Here is a 22,081-nt window from a genome sequence, read left to right on the forward strand (position 1 = left end):
AAATTGGGCTTCATGTTTTCTTCTTTTTTTAGTTCTTTGAGGAGTAATCTTCAGTTATTTGAGATCTTTCTGTTTTCTAATTGTAGGCATTTATCACCATGTACTTTCCCTTAGAATTGTTTTTGCTGCAACTCATTAGTTTGGGTATGATGTGTTTCTGTTTTCATTTGTCTCAAGATACTTTTTGATTTTTTTATCATGATTCTTTTTTGCTTTCTCCTTTGACTCATTTTTTGTTCAGGTGTGTGTTTAGTGATTTCCACATGTTTCAGTGTTTCAATTTTCCTTCTGTTCATTTCGAGTTTCATACAGTTTTGATCTGAAAAGATAACTGGTATGATTTGAACCTTTTTAAATGTACTAAGACTTCCTTTGTGGCTACCCTGCGATACAACATGGAGAACATAAAATATGTGTTTGAGAAGAATGTGTATTCTGCTGCTATTGGATAAAAGTTTCCGTATATATGTCTGTTAGGTTTATTTGGTCTGAAGTTCTTATATGATATTTCCTTATTTATTTTCTTTCTGGGTGATCTATCTATGATTGAAAGTTAAGCATTGAAGTCTCCTACTATTATGGTCTATTTCTTCCCTCAGATTTGTTTGTTTTTGCTTAATATGTTTTAGTGCTCTGATATAGGGTGTACATATATTTACAGTTGTTATATTCTCTTGATAAATTTACCCCTTGATCATTATACAGTGGCATTATTTGCCTCATATTACAGTTTTTGAGTTAAATTCTGTTTTTTTTTCTGATACATATATAGCTACCCCTGCTCTCTTTCTCTTTTTTGGTAAATTTTCCATTGGCATTAAATATCCTTTTCCTTACTTTCACTTTCTCTCTACCTTTGTTCCTAAAGTTGAAGTGCATCTCTTGTTGGAAGCAATGGTTGGGCCATGTTTTTCTAATCCATTCAAGTATCCTATGCTTTTTGGTTGGATAATTTAATCAATTTACACTTAAATTAGCTATTGATAAGTAAGGACTTACTAATTTCATCTAATAATTATTTCTACCTTTTTCTAGTTTCTTTGTTCCTTTCTTTTTTTGAAGTCTTTCTTTGTGAATTAATGATTTTCTCTCTACCAGTATGTTTTGATTCTTTTGTTTTTATCCTATGTGTATCAACTGTTGGTTTTGTATTGTGATTACCCTGAGTCTTACATAAAACATCTTATAAATATAGTAGTCTATTCTGACCTGATAGTAACTTAACTTCAATCACATATGTAGTCTCTACCATTTTATCCCCTCCATGTTTTATGATTTGGTATCACAATTTATAATTTTTATATTGTGTATTCAATAACAAGTTGTAGCTGTAGGTCTTTTTAATAGTTCTGTCACTTAACCTTTATAATAGAGTTAGTGGTTTGCCCAACACTGCATTACAGTATTAGAGTATTCTGAATTTGACTATATATTTACCTTTATTGATTGATTTAATATTTTCAGCTTTTATGTTATTAATTGGCATCCTTTCAGTTCAGCTTAAAGAACTTTCAGCATTTTTTATAAGGCAGGTTTAGTAGTGATGGACTTCTTAGCTTTTTTGTGTCTGGGAAAGTTTTTATTTCTCCTTTATTTCTGGAAAATGACTTTGCCAGACAAAGTATTCCTAGTTGGCAGTTTTTTGTTTTTGTTTTTTCATAATATTGAATATATCATTCATTCCCCCCCCTGACCTGTAAAGTTTCTGCTGAGAAATCACCTAATAGCCCTTATAAGTGACAAGCTTCTTTACTCTTGCTGCTTTTGAGATTCTTTCTTTGCCTTTCGTCATTTACATTTTTATTATATTGTTTCTTGGAGAAAATCTATGGGTCTAATTTGTTTGGGGACCTGTGAGATTTATGAAGTTGGATAACCACATCTATACTCATATTTGGGAAGTTATTAAATAAGGTTTCTGGCTATTTTTCCTCTTTCTTTTTCTGGGATTCGAATAGTGTGTAAATTCTTTCTCCAAATGGCATTCTGTAAGTCACATAGGCTTTCTTCATTCCTTTTTATTCTGTGTTTTTCTTTTATTTTTTCCTCTAACTGGTTAATTTCAAATGATCAGACTTCAAGTTCACTGATTCTGTCTTCTGCTTGATCCAGTCACATATTGAAGATTTCTCCTGAATTATTCAATTCAATCATTATTCTTCAGCTGCAAAATTTTGTTTGCTTCTTCAGTGTTTTCTCTTTGTTGACATCTCCTTTTGTTCTTGCGTTGTTTTCCCGATTTCATTATATACATATTTTTATCTGTGTTTTCCGGTTGTTCTGTGATTATCTTTAGAATAATTATTTTGAATTAGTCATCAGGCAATTCATATGTCATCACTTCTTTGTGTTTAGGTATAGGGAGTTTACTGTTTCCTTTGGCGGTGTTACTTTCCACTGGTTCTTCATGATCTCTGCAGCCTTGTGTAAGCATCTGTGCCTTTGCCGATGCAGTCATCTGTTCCACTTCATGAACTGATTTTAGTAAGGAAAGATCTTTGTCTGTGGGTGGGACATGCTAGAAAGTGCTGTGATTCCAATTGTAGTGGTGTTGGGTACCACGTGTATGGGCCTGTGTTAGCTGTGGGTACAGGGCTTTGATGTCTCATTGGCTCAGGCTGCTGGAGTCCATGACATCAACTGTATGATTCTTGGTAAGAGCTGTGGTGGATCTGTGGTAGCAGCAAAGGCCACAGATGGCTTCAGTTGCACCTCCTGCTCCAGTGACTGGGGGCCAGGGCAGGCAGCGGTGGTAGACAGATCATGCGAGATCATGCTTGACTGCAGGAGCTGGCTTTACGTGCGTATGTAGTGTCAGGGGCTAGCTGCAGACACAGTCTAACAGTGAGAGCTGGGACAGCCAAGACCAACCGTGGGTGCATTAGCAGCTGTAGAGTTCCTGGATGTTGGTGTGCACTCCTGTGGCTTCCGGGGCCAGCCACCAGCACACACACACATCAATGGAGGCTGGTGGTGGGAGTCACGTGATGGTGTTTATACTACTGACACATTCAAAGCTAATGGAACCATCCAACTAAAACCTGGTGTATTTTTATGAATGTAGGGTGTATCTCAGTAAACAATAGAAAAAAATGATACAAGGCTCTCATGCTCAGAGCCTCTATTGTGGCCCAGCTACTCCTTCTTCCAAGGTTCTTGAGGGAGACTGCTTATTTACCAACTAGCATTTATTAGAAATGAATAAGTTTTCCAAGGGAATTGATATTAATATATGCAGAGATATCATAATAGAATTTGCATAAACTTTGGGGTTCCCAAAATGACCTACCTAATAATTGCATGTGTTATACTTGAACCTAGGAAAAAAAGCTCAACATCATTCCCTTCTTAAGATGCCTTAATATCTATGCAAATTATTTATATTAATTACTATCTCATTTCTCTGTCCGCACAGCTGCCATTTTCTTTTTTTTTTTTAATTTTTTTAATGTTTATTTATTTTTGAGACAGAGAGAGACAGAGCATGAACAGGGGAGGGGCAGAGAGAGAGGGAGACACAGAATCTGAAACGGGCTCCAGGCTCTGAGCTGTCAGCACAGAGCCCGACGCGGGGCTGGAACTCACAGACCGTGAGATCATGACCTGAGCCGAAGTCGGACACTTAACCGACTGAGCCACCCAGGTGCCCCAGCAGCTGCCATTTTCAAACACACTAGTTCACAAAATACTCATCTTGCAATTTCATGACCTGGTTTTTAGTCACTACTAAATGATGCTTCATATTTGTGTTGGTCTGATCTGTGTGTATGGCTTTTTTAACTGTAGTCTAAGCTAGTAACAGGGCAGGGTGTAAGTAGAATATCTTTTTCTTTTTTTGGTTTATTTTAGAGAGAGAGAGAGAAAGTGTGAGTGGGAGAGGAGCAGAGGGAGAGAGAATCTTCAGTAGGCTCCATGTTGAGCATGGGGCCCAACACAGGGCTCTATCCCACAATCCTGAGATCATATATATATATATATATATACACAAATATATATACAAATATATATATATATTTGTAGGTATATGAGTGTATGTGTATGTATATGCATGTATGTGTGTGTGTATTTAAAACTGCCTTGTTTTCTTGGAGGAATAAAAACTAAACAATGTATTTAATTATTTGTGCAGATAGGAAAATTAACTCTCATTTCTATTGTATTTTATTACACACACATGTCTCCCCACTCATCTGCTTCCCTAATGCCCATATCTCAACCAGGCTTTTATAAATTTGAGATGTGTTACTGTGATTTCTCAGCCAGCCCTGCAGTACTGAGTAGTCTATTCAACTTTGTTGCATATCCGTTGTTCTCTTTGGATATAAGTGTTTTTTTCTTTTCTTTCTCTATTTTCTGCAATTTTGGAAATAGATTTTCAGTGCTCCTGACTCCTTAAAATGCTTTTGTCAGAATGCCATTTTTCACTTTGACTTAAAAGCTCTTCTGATCTGAAAATGTGAAGCCAAGAATCATAAAATATACACCAAACACAGTCCATATAATCACACACATACACACGTTAAAAAGTGAAATTATTTTCTATGCCACCTTAATGTCTCAAAACCAAAAATTTTTCCAGACGCTAACACACTGATTTAGAAAACAAATTTACTTCTACTCACACTTTTGTGAACCAAGCCTCGAAATTAAGTAAGCATTGCTAAGAGAGTTACTCAAAATGGAGTCTAAAGGACATTGAGGAAGTAAGGCCTACACACCCGTCCTGTTTCAATTCTCAGAACACTGTGAGCTTTTGACTTTCTCAGTTGCCAATGGATCTCATCCTGGAACACATCTTTCTACTTTGGGCTGAAATAGAAAGTAATACCTATTAGCAAGGTATGCATTAGCTAAGTTAGCTAAATTAGCTATGTTAGCTATGTTAGCTAAGTCAAGCATGTATTAGTCAATTTAAAGTCTGCCAGAACTGATCATATTTTTTTCAGAACAAGTTAGGTACCCTTGGGATTTTTGCCTTTATAAGCCTCCACTCCCCACTGCAATTCAGAGCACACTGATTCCCATCAGCTCTGTGTCTCCCGGACTGAACGCCTTTGAGTACAGATAAATGCTTTGGTTGTTTTACAACCTCTTCTTGATTAACCCTTTCAAAAGGAAATAAGTAATGGCAGAAATAGAGTAATACTAAATCCACTAAAGTTTAACCATACTTGGGTTATTTAGGAAGTGTGTTATAGGGTTAAGAGGTAAAACAGTAAAACCTATGGAAACAAAACACAAGTTTACTATTTTTCTAATTTGTGGTATCTGATTTAAACTGAAGATTTTTGACCCTTCTAAAATTTTAGAGATGATACAAAAAGTTAAGAGAAATCACAGTATTTTTATTGATATGAGAGGCTGTAAAAATTAATACAAATGACTATTTTGTGTTGGGGCTAGCATATCTTCACACGTTTTTGCCATTTAAATGTGTTTCCTGTAAAATTCCCATTCATTAAGAAAATAGTTTGTAACTGAGCTGATTATGTGAAATAATTTGTGACACTGCAAAAATTATAAGGATATGTGTTATCGAAATATTTTTTATTTCTAGAAATTTTGCTATTGAGATTTATATTTTTATAAATATGTATAGTCCATTTCTTTCTCAGTCTCCTATTTTAAGTGAAATGTTCTTAACACCGATTTTAACTTCCACATTTTTTATTTAATTAATTTTCACATGTTTTTATTCCTAATTTTTAAGTGAAATGGATTTTATGGTTTAACTAACATAGTAAAATCATCTTCCTCTCTCTGCTAATCTCTAACCCCCTTCTTCAAGAGTGATATATCTGACTTTGGCCAATCACCTTATATCTACCAATTATTCAACTCAACTAAATAAGTGTAGAGGTACCAAACTCTTAACCCATACTCCAATGGGAGCAATTTTATCAACTGGACTACAGTGTTTAACATTTTCTTTTGCCTTCAGTCTTGTGGATGCCTCTCATTTCCAAAGTTATTCATAAGGTCAGCACTCTTTTCCATCATTCCCTTTATAAATTTGTGGATAACATTGATTCTCTTGTGTTGCATTATGCATTTTGTACTGGAATTCCCTAACCTTTTAGATAACTTTATTTTAAATTTGCACATATTAAGTTTTACTCATTTTGTTGTATAGTTCTATGGGATTTGAGAAATGTATTTCATGTGTCTATCATAATCATACAAAATATTTTCACCACCCTAAATATTCCCTGTGTGCTATCAATTCTTCATCAAATTATCTTCCTAAGCCTGGCCAATGATTATTTCTTGAATCTTTATAGTTTTGTCTTGCAGAATTTCATATATATGTGTATGCTTATACAGCATATAGTCTTTATGAACTAACTACCTTCATGAAGAAATATGCATTTATTTATTTATCTATCTATTTATTTATTTATATAAAATTTAGTGGCAAATTGGTTTCCATACAACACCCAGTGCCCTCCTCAATGCCTTCCTCAGTGCCCATCATCCACCCACCCCTCCCTCCCACTCCCCATCAACCCTCAGTTTAAAACCTGATAAATATGCATTTAACTCTGTGTCTTTTCATGGTTTGAGAGCTCCTTTCATTTCAATGCTGAATAGTACTTCTTTATATGGAAGTACCACAGTTTCTTCATTCACCTCTTGAAGGCCATCTTTGTTGTTTCCATTTTTTGTGGGTATGTGTGATCATAAATAAATCTGCTGTGAACATTTGTGTGCAGGTTTTTAGGCAGACATATATTTCCAACCAATAGAATAAATATCTAGGAGCATAATTGTTGTATCATATGGTAATATGATGCATAGCTTTGTAGGAAACTGACGAATTGCTTTTCTAAGAGGTAATGTTGCATTTTGCACAGTCCATCAACAATGGATTGCAGCTTCTGTTGCTCTTCATTCTCAGCACAATTTTGTAATGTCAGTTTTGAGGATTTGAGCTATTCTAATATGTATGTAGTATATTTCATAATTGTTTCATTTACTAATTCCCTAATGTCAAATACCATTGTGTCAAATACTATTTGATATGCTTATGTGCCACCTGTATATCTTCTTTCTTTAGGTATCTGCTCAGATATTTTCCTATATTTATTGGGTGTATGTCTTCCTATCATTGGGTTTTAGGATTCCATTGGATACTTTAGATACCAGTCTTTTATCAGATATACATTCTGGAAAGATTTTTCTCCCACACTACGGATTTTTCTTTTCATTCTCTTATCATTATCTTTAGTGGAGCAGAAATTTTTGTATTAATATAACCCAACTCATCAATTTCTTCACTCATGGGTCTTGGTTTGGTATCGTGTCTAAAAACATGTTGCCAAACCTAAAGTCCCCTAAATTTTCTGTTATCTTCTAGAAGTTTTAAGTTTTGTATTTTACATTTAAACCTCCAGTCCATTTTTCAGTTAATTTTTGTGAACAGTATAAGTTCTTTGTGTAAATTCATTGGTGTGAATATGGATGCCCGTATTTTTCCCAGAACCATTTGTTGAAAAAGCCTCTCCTTTCTTCATTGAATTATCCTTGCTTCTTTGTCTAAGATGAGTTAACGATATTTTTGCAAATCTGTTTCTGGACTTCGTATTCTATTCCCTTAATCTATGTGTTTCTTTCACTAATACAAGGTGGTCTTAATGACAGTAGCTTTATAGTAAATATTTAAGTCAAATAGTGTCAGTCCTTCAATTATTTTAATCAATACTGTGTTTGCTTTTTATGAGACTACATATAGAACCTGTACATACTTAGCTGGATTTCCTCCCTCCCTTCTTTTCTTTTCTTTTCTTTTCTTTTCTTTTCTTTTCTTTCTTTCTTTCTTTCTTTCTTTCTTTCTTTCTTCTCTTCTCTCTTTCTTTTTTTCATTTTTTTTGGTGCTGATTTAAATAGCATTGTGTTTTTAACTTTAAATTTAAAATTTTCATTATTAGTATACATGAAAGCAACTAGTTTTTATATGTTAACTTCTTATGTGCAACCTTGCTATAATTGTTTATTAGTTATAGGAGTTTTTTGTTGTTGCTGTTTCTTTCTCTATGAAAATTTTTATTTCTTTTTGACTTTTGAAGGGTAATTTTCCTGGATATAGAATTCTGGTTTTGCTTTATTTTACTTGTTCCAAACTATAAACATTTTTCTCTATTTTCTTGTTTGCATGGTTACTGACAAGAAGTCTTATGTAACTGTTCTTGTTCTTCTATAGGTATGGTATTTCTCCTTCACCTAATTCCTGTGTTTTTTTGTTTCTTTGTTTGTTTGTTTTGTTTTGTTTTGTTTTAGGCAATTTTCTGTTTAGCTTCGGTTTTCTGCAATTTGAATATGATAGGTCCAGGTGTAGATTCTTTAGTATTTGTCTTGCTTAGTATTCTCTGGACTTCCTGGATCTATGGCTGTTGTCTATCATTACTTTTACAAATTCGCAGGCAATGTTATTTTAAATATATCTTCTGTTTTTTTCTTATCCTTCTTGGATTCCCATTACATATATACCACATCTTTTGTAACTATCCCAGGTTTGGGCTATTTTGTTCTATTTTTATTTTCATTCTGTTTTCTCCCTTTCAGTTTGTGGCGTTTCTATTGACACATCCTTAAGCTTATTAATTTTTTTCCTTGCCTGTGTCCAGTTTACTGATGAGCTTACGAATAATGTTCTTCATTTTCATTAGTTTTATTTCTAATATTTCCATTTGATTTTTTCTCAGTTGCCCTTTCTCTGCTTACATTATTCATCTGATTTTGAGTGTTGCCTACTTTTTCCATTACAGTATTTAGCATATTAATCATGGTATTTCAATTTTCCTGTCTAATGATTCCAATGTCTGTATCACATCTGAGTCTGATCCTGATACCCATTTTGTCTCTTTCAGACTTGTTTCCTTGCTTTTAGATTGCCTTGTACTTTTTGTTTAGACATAGATATATAAAATGAGAAGTTGAATCAAAGGTTAATAGGTATTTAGCATGAAGTTTTATAGGAATCTGGCTACAATCTGGGTTTAGTATTTGCTGTAGCTGTGAGTGCAAGAGACTTAATTTTCCTATAGTATCTTTTCACTCCCCCTCCTATTATTTTGGGTTTCCTTAACTCTTTCTTAAATAAAGTTTACCTTGTAGCACTTTTAGTTATAATCCACTATAATCATACATGTGCCCCACTGATATGATAGTAAGGTGTTGGGGGAAGGAAAGTGGTCAATAATTTTATGAGTAAGGCTCAGTCTTTTAGTGAGTCTGAGTCTTTCACCTGTGTCCTTCAGAAGTGATCCTTGATCTTCATTTCTCCCCACCTGTCGAGACAGGAAAGCTGGGATGGGGGAGGGAGAGTTGGAAAATTGCCTTTCCTCAGATATATAAGCTCTGATAAAGTACTTTCTTTTGTAAAGCAGGCCGTTGTTATGGAAAACACTTCAGACATTTTTAATGGTGATTTTTTCCTTTTCCCTAACAAGAGATAAAAGATTTTTCTCAGAACTTCAATATAAGAATCTGAAGTAACTATGGAAATGAGAGGAATTTGCTAAGACTGGATTTCTAGAATATTTTACTCTCAAGCTAGTCTACACTCAGCCTCCAGTAATTCATTATGGCTCCAGTGGCTTCTGCTTGAGGTAAATGAATCTCAGTTGTCTTTCTCTTCAGATTTTGAAATATGATCCATTCTCTGATAAATCTAATAAAAGTCCTTCTTTCTCAGGAGACTCCCACCCTTTTTTTTGGCTTTGAGTAAGTCAGCAATATCTTGCAGACTCTTTACCTGTCAGAATTCAGTAATTACTGATATTGATTTTGCATCTTGCAAAATGTTACATTCTCACAGTAACATTAATAACTGATCTTTAAATTAATTTGAAGTTCCTTTATGTATGATCATATAAATTGTGAATGATGGTGAGTAAAATTAGCGATTGCATTAGCTTTCTATTGCTACTAGAACAGATTATCACAAATTTAGTGGCTTAAAAAGCAAAAATTTATTATCCTATTTTTCTGTAGGTCAAAGGTCAAGTGCAGACCTCACTGGGTTGAAATGAAGACTTTGGAACATTATGTTCCCTTCTGGGATCTCTAGGGAGAGAATCCATATCTACATTGGGCTATTGATAGAATTCAGTCTCTTGTGGTTGTATAAATGGTTTCCATTTTCTTACAGGCTATTGAACGAGAGCTGTTTTCAGCTCCTAGAGGCTTCTAAATTCCTTGTCTAAGGCTGCCTTCTTCCACATTTAAAGCCAGGAAGGATAGGTCCAGTTCTCCTGTCGATTTCTGACTCATTCTGTCTTTTTGTTTTAAGGAATCATTACTGATTACTTTGGGTTTACCCATATACTCCAGAATAATCTCCCCATCTCAAAATCCTCAAACTTAATCAACCCTTTTGTCATATAAATTTTTTTTAAATGTTTATTTTATTTTTGACATAGAGAGACAGAGCACAAGTTGGGGGGGGGCAGGCAGAGAGAGAAGGAAACACAGAATCCAAAGCAGGTTCCAGTCTCCGAGCTGTCAGCACAGAGCCTGACGCGGGGCTTGAGCTCACAGACTACGAGATCATGACCTGAGCGAAGTTAGAAGCTCAACCGACTGAGCCACCCAGGGGCCCCAATCCTTTTGCCATGTAAAGTAAAATATTCACAGGTTCACATAATCAGTACGTGGAAATCTTTGGAGGCACATTATTCTGCCTACCACAGTGATTATGGTCATTCTTCTTTTACTGCAAGTATCAAAGGAAATGGTTTCTGTTGTTGCTTTTTCTAATATTTTTTAAATGCTCTTTTTAATATTGAATAAGTCTTTCAATTCCTGTTTGCTATATATTATTTTATCACAAATGAATGCTTACTTATGTGGCATAGTATTTTCGGTATTTATTGAGAAAACTAAGGTAGTTTTCTATTAATCTGTCATTATGATGAATGTTCTTGAATGTTTTTCTAATATGAGAATAGTGTATTATATTTTTATACACAGTGTACTCTTCTTCTAAATATGTATTTATTTATTCTGAGAGAGAGTGTGTGTGAGCAGAGGAGAGGCAGAGAGAGAGGGAGAGAGAGAATCGCAAACAGGCTCCACACTCAGCACAGAGCATGAGGTGGGGCTCAATCCCTCAACCATGACATTATGAATTGAGCTAAAATCAAGTGGGATGCTTAACCAACTGAGCCATCCAGGCACCCCTATACAGAGTGTACTTTTAAGGAGTTAAGAGTACAACTATTTATATTAGCTTTTTTTTTAATTCCTTTTCTTTTTCTTTTTTCAAATTTTTATTTAAATTACAGTTCATTAGCATACACTGTAATATTAGTTTCAGGTGTAAAATTTAGTGATTCATCACTCACATACAACACCCAGTGCTCATCACAAGCGCCCTCCTTAGTACCTGTCATCCATCTAGCCCATCCCCCACCCACCTCTTTTCCAGCAACCTTCAGTTTATTCTCTATCCTAAAAGGCCTGTTTCATGGTTTGCCTCTCTCTTTGTCCCTCCATGTTCAATGGTTTTGTTTCTTAAATTCTTCAAAATAGTTTCAACATGTTTTGCAACTACCAGCAATTTCTGTGCACTCTCGTTACTTCACATTCTCTCAAAAAATTAGCATTGCCAATCTTTTTGATTTTAGACATCTTAGTGAGTGCTGTTTTATTTTACCTTAACCAACTGATGGAATGTGAACTGGTTTTCACATTAGAAAATTTGCTCTTTTCAGGGCACCTGGGTGCCTCAGTCGGTTAAGTGTCCGACTTCGGCTCAGGTCATGATCTCGTGGTTTGTGAGTTCGAGCCCCCACATCGGGCTCTGTGCTGACACCTCAGAGCCTGGAGCCTGTTTTGGATTCTGTGTCTCCTTCTCTCTCTGTTCTTCCCTTGCTCACTCTCTGTCTCTCTCTCAAGGATGAATAAAGATTAAAAAAAAATTAAAAAAAAAAGAAAATTTGCTCTTTTCAAGTAAAATGTATTTTTAAAAATGTCTCCATTTTTATTGAGTTGTCTTTTTTTTTAAGTTGTAAATGTTGTCTATAAATTTTTCCTAGGATGACGTTTGCTGTTTATTTTCTTAGCAGTATTTTCTGAGTTAAAGTTTCTATTTTTGGTAAAGCCCGGTTCACCATGTTTTTTCTTGTATGGCAAGGTTTATACTTTTTGCATGCACTTTAAGAAATCTTTCCCTACTGCAAGGAAATAATGCAAGCCAACACTTGGTATTACTGTCTTTTTTTTTATTAGAGCCATTCCAGTGGGAGTGTAGTGATACCTTATTTTGATTTTTATCTGTATTTTTCTGCTAATTAATTATATTAGGCTTTTTATATGTTAATTAAACACTTTTATGTCTTCCCTGGTGATCTATATATTCAAATCTTTGTCTATTTTTGATTGGGTTATTATGCTGCTTAACATTGAGGTTTAAGAGTTCTGTGTATTTGTTGTAAAAAAGCTCTTTATCTTCTAAAATGTGTGTTGTAAATATTTCTCTCTAGTCTGTTACTTGTTTTTATATTTAATAATATCTTTATGTAGGAAACTATTCTACTTCTTTGGTTAGGTTTATTCCTAGGCATCTTATGTTTTTTGTTGCAATTTTAAATGGGATTGATTCCTTGATTTCTCTTCCTGTTGCTTCATTATAGGTGTATAGAAATGCAACCCATTTCTGTATGTCGATTTTATATACTGTGACTTTGCTGAATTCTTCTAAAAGCAGTTCTAGAAATTTTTTGTTTTGATGCACCTGGATGCAAAAATTCTCAGCAAGATACTAGCAAAGTTTTCCATGTACAGTAGTACCATGTCATCTGTGAAGAGTGAAAGTTTGACTTCTTCCTTGCCTATTTGTATGTGTTTTATTTCTTTTTGTTGTCCGATTGCTGAGGCTAGGACCTCCAGTACTAAGCTGACCAATAGTGAGAGTGGACATCCTTGTCATGTTCTTTCTTTTAAGTGGCAAGCTGTCAGTTTTTTCCCATTGAGTATAAAGTTAGCTATGGGTCTTTCATATATGGCTTTTATGATATCAAGTTATGTTCCTTCTATCCCTACTTTCCTGAGGGTTTTTATAAAGAAAGGATGCTGTATTTTGTCAAATGTTTTCTCTGCATCTATTGAAAGGATCATATGGTTCTTATCCTTTCTTTTATTAATGAGGAGTATCACGTTGATTGATTTGTGAATATTGAACCAGGTCTGCAGCCCAGAAATAAATCCCACTTGATCATGGTGAGTAATTCTATTAATATACTGTAGAATTCTCTTTGCTAGTATCTTGCTGAGAAGTTTTGCATCCAGGTACATCAGGGATATTGGCCTGTGATTCTCCTTTTTAGTGGGGTCTTTGTCTGGTTTTGGAATCAATGTAACGCTGGCTTCATAGAATGAGTTAGGAAGCTTTTCTTCCATTTCTATGTTTTTGGCACAGTTTGAGAATAGGTATAAACTCTTTTTTAAATGTCTGGTAGAATTCCCCTGGGAAGCCATCTGGCCCAGGACTTTCGTTAAGAATTTTCTGATTACTGATTTAATTTCTTTGTTGCTTATGGGTCTGTTCACATTTTCTGTTTCTTCCTGTTTCAGTTTTGGTAATGTGTAAGTTTCTAGGAGTTTGTCCATTTCTTCCAGACAGCCCAGCTTGTTAGCATAAAATTTTTCATAGTATTTTTTTATAATTATTCCTTTTTTTTAACTTTTTTTTTAAACATTTATTCATTTTTTGAGAGACAGAGCATGAGTGGGGGAGGGGCAGAGAGACAGAGAGGGAGACACAGAATCCGAAGCGGGCTCTGGGCTCTGAACTGACACACAAACTGTGAGATCACTACCTGAGCCGAAGCCAGACGCCCAACCAACCGACTGAGCCACCCAGATGCCCCCTTCTATAATTATTTCTATTTCTGTGGTCTTTGTTGTGATCTCTCCTCTTTCATTCATGATTTTGTTTCATAGGGTCCTCTCTTCTTTTTCTTAAGTCTCATTGGGAGTTTTTCAATTTTGTTTATTCTTTCAAAGAACCAGCGTCTAGTTTCTCTGGTCTGTTCTACTGTTTCTTGTTTGTTTGTTTGTTTCTATATGACTTACTTCTCCTCTAATCTTTATTATTTCCATTCCTCTGGCTTTTGGCTTTATTTACTGCTCCTTTTCAAGCTCCTTTAGAAAATTATAGAAAGCTTATGAAAGAAATTAAGGAAGACACAAAGAAATGGAAAAAACATCCCACGCTCGTGGATTGGAAAAACAAATATTGTTAAAATGTTGATACTACCCAAAGCAATCTACACACTCAATGCAATTCTTATAAAATTAACACCAACATTCTTCACAGAGCTAGAACAAACCATTCTAAAATTTGTGTGCAACCATGCAAGATAAGAAATAGCCAAAGTAATGTTGAAAAAGAAACCAAAGTTGGAGGTATCACAATTCAGGGCTTCAGGTGTTACAAAGCTGTAATCCTCAAACAAGCATGGTACTGGCACTAAAACAGACATATAGATGAAAGGAACAAAAAGGAGAACTCAGAAATGGACTCACAAGCGTATGGCCGACTAATCTTCAACAAAGCAGGAAAGAATATCCAATGGAAAAAGATAGTTCCTTCAGCAAATGGTGTTGGAAAAACCAGACAGCGACATGCAGAAGAATGAACCTTCCATACATCACACACAAAAATAAATTCAAACTGGATGAAAGACCTAAATGTGAGACAGGAAACCATCAAAACCCTGGAATAGAACACAGGCTGCAACCTCTTTGTCCTCAGCCACAGCAGCTTCTTACTAGACATGTCTCCAGAGGCAAGGGAAATAAAAGCAAAAATGAACTATTGGCACCTCATTAAGATAAAAAACTTTTGCATGGCGAAGGAAACAAACAATAAAACTAAAAAGCAGCCAACAGAATGGGAGAAGATATTTGCAAATGGCATATAAGGTAAAGGGTTAGTGTCCAAAATCTATAAAGAATTTGTCAAACTCAACACCCAAGAAACCAAATAATCCAGTGAAGAAATGGGCGAAAGACATGAATAGACACTTCTTCGAAGAAGACATCCGGATGGCCAACTGACACATGAAAAAATGCTCAACATGACTAATCCTCAGAAAAATACAAATCAAAACCATGATGAGATACCACCTCACATCTGTCAGAATGACTAAAATTAACAACTCAGGAAACATCGGCTATTGTTGAAGATACAGAGAAAGGGGAACCCTTTTGCACTGTCGGTGGACACACAAACTGGTGCAGCCACTCTGGAAAACAGTACAGAAGTTCCTCAAAAAATTAAAAGTAGAACTACTCTACCACCCTGCAATTCTACTACAAGTATCAAAAATGCTAAGACAAAGAGGCACATGCACCCCAATGTTTATAGCAGTGCTATCAACAATAACCAAATTATGGAAAAATCACAAATGTCCATTGACTAATGAGTGAGTAAGGAAAATGTGGTATATATACACAATGAATATTACTTGGAGATCGAAAAGATGAAATCTTGCTAGTTTGAACTATCCTGGATATCCTATGACCTAGACCTTAGGGAGTGGGAGGTAGAGGTTGGGGATGAGGCTTATGTTCCTGCTGCCTGCTCTTGTTGCAACAGCAACAATCATGAAACAGGAGGCAAAATGGACTGAATACAGCACTATATTGTGTTTTGAAGAAATTGATCTGTTTTTCTCTCCTGTGGTAAATTTTGAATTTTTTGACAAAATACTCGGATAGGAGAAGGCAAATGATAACAAGTATTAATAATAATACTGAGGGGTGCCTGGGTGGCTCAGTCAGTTAAGCCTCCGACTTTGGCTCAGTTCATGATCTCACGGTTTGTGAGTTTGAGCCCAGCATCGGGCTCTGTGCTGACAGCTCAAAGCCTGGAGCCTGCTTCAGATTCTGTCTCTTTCTCTCTCTGCCCCTCCACGCTTGTGCTCTGTCTCTCAAAAACAAATAAATGTAAATGTAAAATAAAAAAGTTAAAAAAATAATTGTACTGAGAACAGCTAACATTTATTGAACATTTCTCAGAGGAGAGGATTTTCTTTCCTCTTTGTGCTCCTTTTATACTCTCTTCACTCATCCTTGGTTTCATTACTTAGATCTTCTCAGAAGATAAGAGACATCAGGAAGTTTGTGACACTGATGTTACATGAACATTACTCAGAAAAATGTGATTGTTGCATTAATTCAGAGTAGGTGCAAAACAAGGCTTTCCACAAGAACAGAGTAGATGATTCACATTTGTACTTACTTTTACCGAAAAAAGTCCCACTTGTCTTGGATGAATGTCTCTATTACATAATGACAGAATCCAATGACAACAATATATCTCTTTTCCTTCCTGTACTAGAGAAAGGGGAATAGTATGAGGCAATGCCAGAAAGTATCTAGCTCCCTCCTATTTGATGCAGCAATTTCCTCTGCAATCAGTTGCTTCTTAAAGTTAACTATGATTATTTATTTTCCCTTCTTTATATTGTTAAATGCTGAAAAAACACCTCTGAGTTCCCAAGAACAAACAAACAAGCAAAAAAACCAAAACCAAAACGAACAAACAAAAAAACAAAAAAGAAAAATGCCTTTCTTCCTTGCATCTTCTCTTTTAAGCCAGTAAGAGTGTTGCAAAAAAAGAAAACAATAAAAAGAATATGAGCTTTGGGCTCAGAGAAAAAGTACAGACTCAGTGGCTTAAAAATGAAGTTGATGGTTTTAGGTAAAAAAGCAAATCCCATGTGGCAGAACCACATGTGGCAAAACCTTCCCAAGGTAGATGTAAACTGTTTCTGGAGTTCTTCCACATGTTGATTTAAAAAGGGACTTCATCTATTTTCATTTTAATATAAAAAGGCACTTTTGTGTACCTAGCGGATCATTACAAGAAAGTAGGAAAGAAAACCTGACTCAGAGAAACATCTGAAGATAAAATATCTTTCTTCTTGATAGAAAAAATAACGTAAAAGAAAATGCATAAACTCATTACATTTGTGAAACTTATTCAGAGTGGGCGGGGGACACATAAGACAATGAATGATTAGCCTACTCTTTTAATGAGTTTATCTTTAAGATGCTTTCTGATTTACCACTTCCCTATTTCCAGAATATATTTTTTCAAGTTACAATCATGTAAAAAGGAAGCATCATTTATTTTTTAATGTTTATTTATTTTTGAGAGAGAGACAGAGTGCAAGCAGGAGAGGGACAGAGAGAGAATCTGAAGCAGGTTCCAGAGTCTGAGCTGTCAGCACAGAGCCCCACACTGGGCTCGAACTCACAAACCGCAAGATCGGTTTGTGAGTTCGGTTGAACTCAGCTGAAGTTGGACGCTTAACTAACTGAGCCACCTAGGTACTCCTAAAATGAAGCATCGTAAGCCATCCTGGAACACAAACAAGAAGTGGAAAGTTTTCTTCTCTACAACTGATTGGAGGCTTATATTTCAAGTGCTAATAACTACTTATGAAGATTTTCTTTAAATAAAGGTAAGGATATCCTTGGGGAATTTTCAAATACCATGATGAATTGTATTTGATTATGTGTTGTGATGGTTAATTTGATATGTCAAATTGATTGGGCCACAGTGGGCCAAGACTTTTGCTCAAACATTTGGATGTCACTGTGAGGGTGTTTCTGGATGAGATTAACGTTTTGATTCAGCCGACTGAGTTAAGGACATTGCCCTTCCCCACGTCAGTGATCCTCATCTGATCAACCGAAGACCTGAATAGAACAAAAAAGCTGACTTAGGAAGGGACTCCTCCCGCCTGACTTAGTGGAATTGCAAATCTGGTCCTTTCCAGCCTTTGGATTTGGACTAAAGCACTGACTCTTCTCTTGTTGGATCTCCAGCTTGTCAACTTTCGTACAGAAACCCACACCATCAGCTATCCTGTTTCCCCAGCTTGGTAACTGAAAATCTGGGTATTTCTCAGCTTCCATATTCATGTGAAGCAACTCATAATTATATATGTATACATATATATACATATGTGTATACACGTATACACACATATATATACATATACACACATATATGCACATATGTATATACTATATGAACTATAAATATAACTTACTTTGTTATTAATTACATATAATATAATATAATAAATAATATTATATTATGTAACTTATAATACAATAATTATAAATATAATTATTTTATATAATAATATAATATAATATATATTTTATATTATAATAAAATATATTTATTTTATTTCTATAATTTATATATAATTAATATATTAATTTAGTATATTTATAAATATAATATAAACATATAATTTATATAAAATATATAGTCTATTGCAATATAATTAATAAATATAATTATACATTATAATGTTATTAATAAATATAATATGGATACATAATATTGGTATATATGTCATTCATGTGTAATTTATATAATATATATTTGTATATAAATTTATATATATTTTTATATATAGACGCTGACTAATACATGCGTGGATTCACTTAAAATGAAATAAATTTATTTAAGTGCATACAGATATTTAGACACGTTCATATATAGTGTTCTATGCATACTGTAATAAATATTCAAATTAGATTATGTATCATGTGTAGAGGACAAAGCAATAGAGAAAAGAAGAGGCATTAACCGGTGATGACTAAAAAGTCATCAGAAATTACAGGGAAAAGTAGATAAGGAGCATACATTTTAGAAAGTCACAATTCTGGATTCCATTAGTGATTTAAAATTTAGTAATAATCCAATCTGCTATATGTTGCAGGAAGGATGGGTAGCGTATACAGAGTATTCATTCCTTTCAATTTTGTACCAAAGTAGGATATTAAAGGAATTCAAGCTGCTGGATGGTGCCAGCATTGGGAAACTGAGCAGTGAGAGCGTCTTGGACCGTCAAGGTCAGTAATCATTTTCCATTAGTGGTAAGACCCAGGTGGAAACCCACAAAAAAAATAAGGGAAGCACAAGAATAACAAGACTGCAAGGCCTCACCATCACTCACGGACTAAGGCTTTGTTACAACAGGAAACCAAGTTGACCAGAAAGGTTTTCGTAATTTAATTGTGCTACCTCATAAGAAGGCCCTTCCTGAAACCTGGAGTTCACATTTGACTGGGAGCATATTCAAAAAGTCACAGATCACCAGAGCCCTGGTGTGGCTAATTCCAGGTTGTGATTTGGCTGTTAATTATCACCTTTTCCATGAAGAAATCTTCTTTCCTTCTAGTTAGAATTGATTATGTCTTCTTATTTTTGTTAAAAATATTTTCAATTACTTATTTTATTCTTATTTAAGATATACATCACTTAAAATCCATAGGTATGGATGTTATACTATAGAGTATGTGATATCAGTATGCATGAATTCCACTCCATTTCTCATGACTCTGTCTCTGGAAATTTTATTTTATTTTGTACTTGCTTTCCTACCCTTTGCTATAAGTCACAAATAATAAAAGTTACTATATATATATATATATATATATAAGCATAGGTTGCTGAGGAAAGATGGGGATAGGGTATGTGAATATTTATCACAAGACGTTCTACATGTTTTGCAACATGTGCATGTAGTTTTATTTATAAAAATACAAAAATATAAAAATACATAATACATAAATAATTATGCCAATTTCACTACTTTGGAGGTTCCATGATCACTTTCTTTTATTATTTATTTATTTATTTTTGTTTGTTTAGATAACTTACTTTGAGAGAAAGAGACAAAGACAGAGAGAGAGAGGGGAAGGGGCAGAAAAAGAGAGAGCCCCAAACAGGCTCCATGCTATCAAGTGAAAGGCCCAATGCGGGGCGCTAACCCACAAACCATGAGATGGTGACCTGAGCCGAAATCTAGAGTCCCAAGCTTAACTGACAGAGCCACCCAGGCACCCCATGATCACTTTTTGTGTGTGTGTGTGGAAAAGAGAGAGAGAGAGAGGGAATGGGAAAGGAGCAGAGGGAGAGATTCTTAAGCAGGCTCTACACTCAGCATTGAGACTGACCAGACCAAGGCTCAATTTCATGACTGTGAGATCAGGACCTTGAGCTGAAATCAAGAGTCAGACGCTTAACCGACTGAGCCAGGCGTCCCTCCTCATGTGCCTTTTAAGAATAATTTCCTACATAACTACAACAGCATTATACCTCTGCCATTGCAATTAAATTCTGTTATCACCAAATATAAAGTTCATGTTCAAATCTTCTCAATTACTGTCTTTTTTATTTTGAAATTCAGGGTCCAGTAAGGCGTATATATTGTATATGAATACTCGTCATAATCCTTCTCTTAGTATTGGCTCTTATAAGGTATCAAATAGCCATTATTTTGTGTAATTGATCATATTCTGAATTTACCACGGTGTTTATTCATAATCACTTCACATTCAAGATTTTTTTGTCCAGGAAGCTTATACAGATGATAGAGTACTCTTTTTGCTTTGTATCAGGAAGCGTATAATTTGAAAAAGTCCCGAAACTGTGATGTTAAATTTGATAAGATGGTTAGTTTGGTAAACATCAAACATCTCTGTTTTAAAAGTATGTTGTGTCTTTATCATACAATTTGGAAGCAATTTGTGAGTTGACATTTGAGACAATGTAATGTTTTATTCCCTATTTTCACCAATGGTTTTGCATATATGATGATTCTCACCAAAGTATTCCTTCAGTGGTCGAAAAATGAGAGTTTTCTTGTTATTTTTCCTCTTTTTCATAACATTAGGAGTCTTTGAGAACCTCTTTGCTTTCTGGTAAAACAAGGTGCTTTAAGCTGCCACTGTATTTTTCTTAACGCAGACTCAAGCTACTTTTGTAATGGTTCAGTGACTTTTAGAAGGGAATGGTATTTAGAAAAAATATCTTTGCTAAATGATTATTCTAGGATGTTTCATTAGGAAAAAAATATGTATTTAGGGCACTTGGGTAGCTGAGCAGGTAAGCGTCCAACTTCTGCTCAGGTCATGATCTCACCGTTCGCGTGTTTGAGCCCCACGTCAGGCTCCATGCTGACAGCTCAGAACCTGGACCCTGCTTTGGATTCTGTGTCTCCCTCTCTCTTTGCCCCTCCCATGCTCATGCTCTGTCTCTCCCAAAAATAAATAAGCATTAAAAAAATTTAAAAAAGAAAAATATATATTTATATTTATACTTATAAATATTTCAGTTCATGTTGACATTTGCAATTCAGATTTATCATTGAAAGATAGAGGTTCTTCCTTTCTTCACATTTTAAAATTATTTGTAATAATTTTCTCTTACAAAGGAAATCCTGTTCCTACTAATATTAATATATTCACTTACTTATTTTACATTCTGATGCTCATAAAATAATTTCAGAATTACAATACAGTATTCTAAAAATAAACCAACTAATTAAAGTTTAAGATTTCTTTGTAATTATGTTTGCCCTTGGAGTATATCCCTCTAAGGATATGAAATCATTCTGCTATTTTAAAAATTTAGTCGAAAGGATGTTTTCACCTCAGAGATGTAGAGAGAGCAAGCAAAAGCATTGCCCTCACCTTAGAATGAGTAGAAAAAGCTGGACAAAATGCAAATCAAGTCCCTTTCTGGGATCCATCAGAAAACCAAAGTTGAAGGGTAAACAACTAACATGAAATCTGGGGAGAGGCAGGCACCTGTAGGGAGATATCAGGCCCAAGGACTTGTTTGTTGGGGCAGATGCTGCCAGAATTACTAAATTAATAAGAAGATTGAGCAGCACTTTTTAATGAATTGCTAAAGGCCCGTTATTGGCTGGCTGGAAACCTTAACTATAGATGATTCTGACTTTCTTGAGGTTTACCTCACAGGAGAGATCAGCAAAAATGTTGAGAAAGCCTCTCCCATGATGATGGCTGGGAGAGGATTATGGCCCCAAGGGATTATCCCTCTTTGATCTATGAAGCAGAAGCCTTAAATTGCAGAGGAAAGAAACGAAAATGGTTTGGAATTTGGTGCAAACCCACTGCAATCAAGGGATGGGGACTAGGAAAATAAAAATGTGAATAACTCTACCCATGGGAGCTGCAGGAATATATGCTAAAACCAGCACTCCAACAGAAGGAGGAGAGGAACACACCGGAAGGC

The sequence above is a fragment of the Panthera onca genome, chromosome C1, assembly GCF_046562875.1.
Source record: "Panthera onca isolate mPanOnc1 chromosome C1, mPanOnc1 haplotype 2, whole genome shotgun sequence".
NCBI classification, from domain to species: domain Eukaryota; kingdom Metazoa; phylum Chordata; class Mammalia; order Carnivora; family Felidae; genus Panthera; species Panthera onca.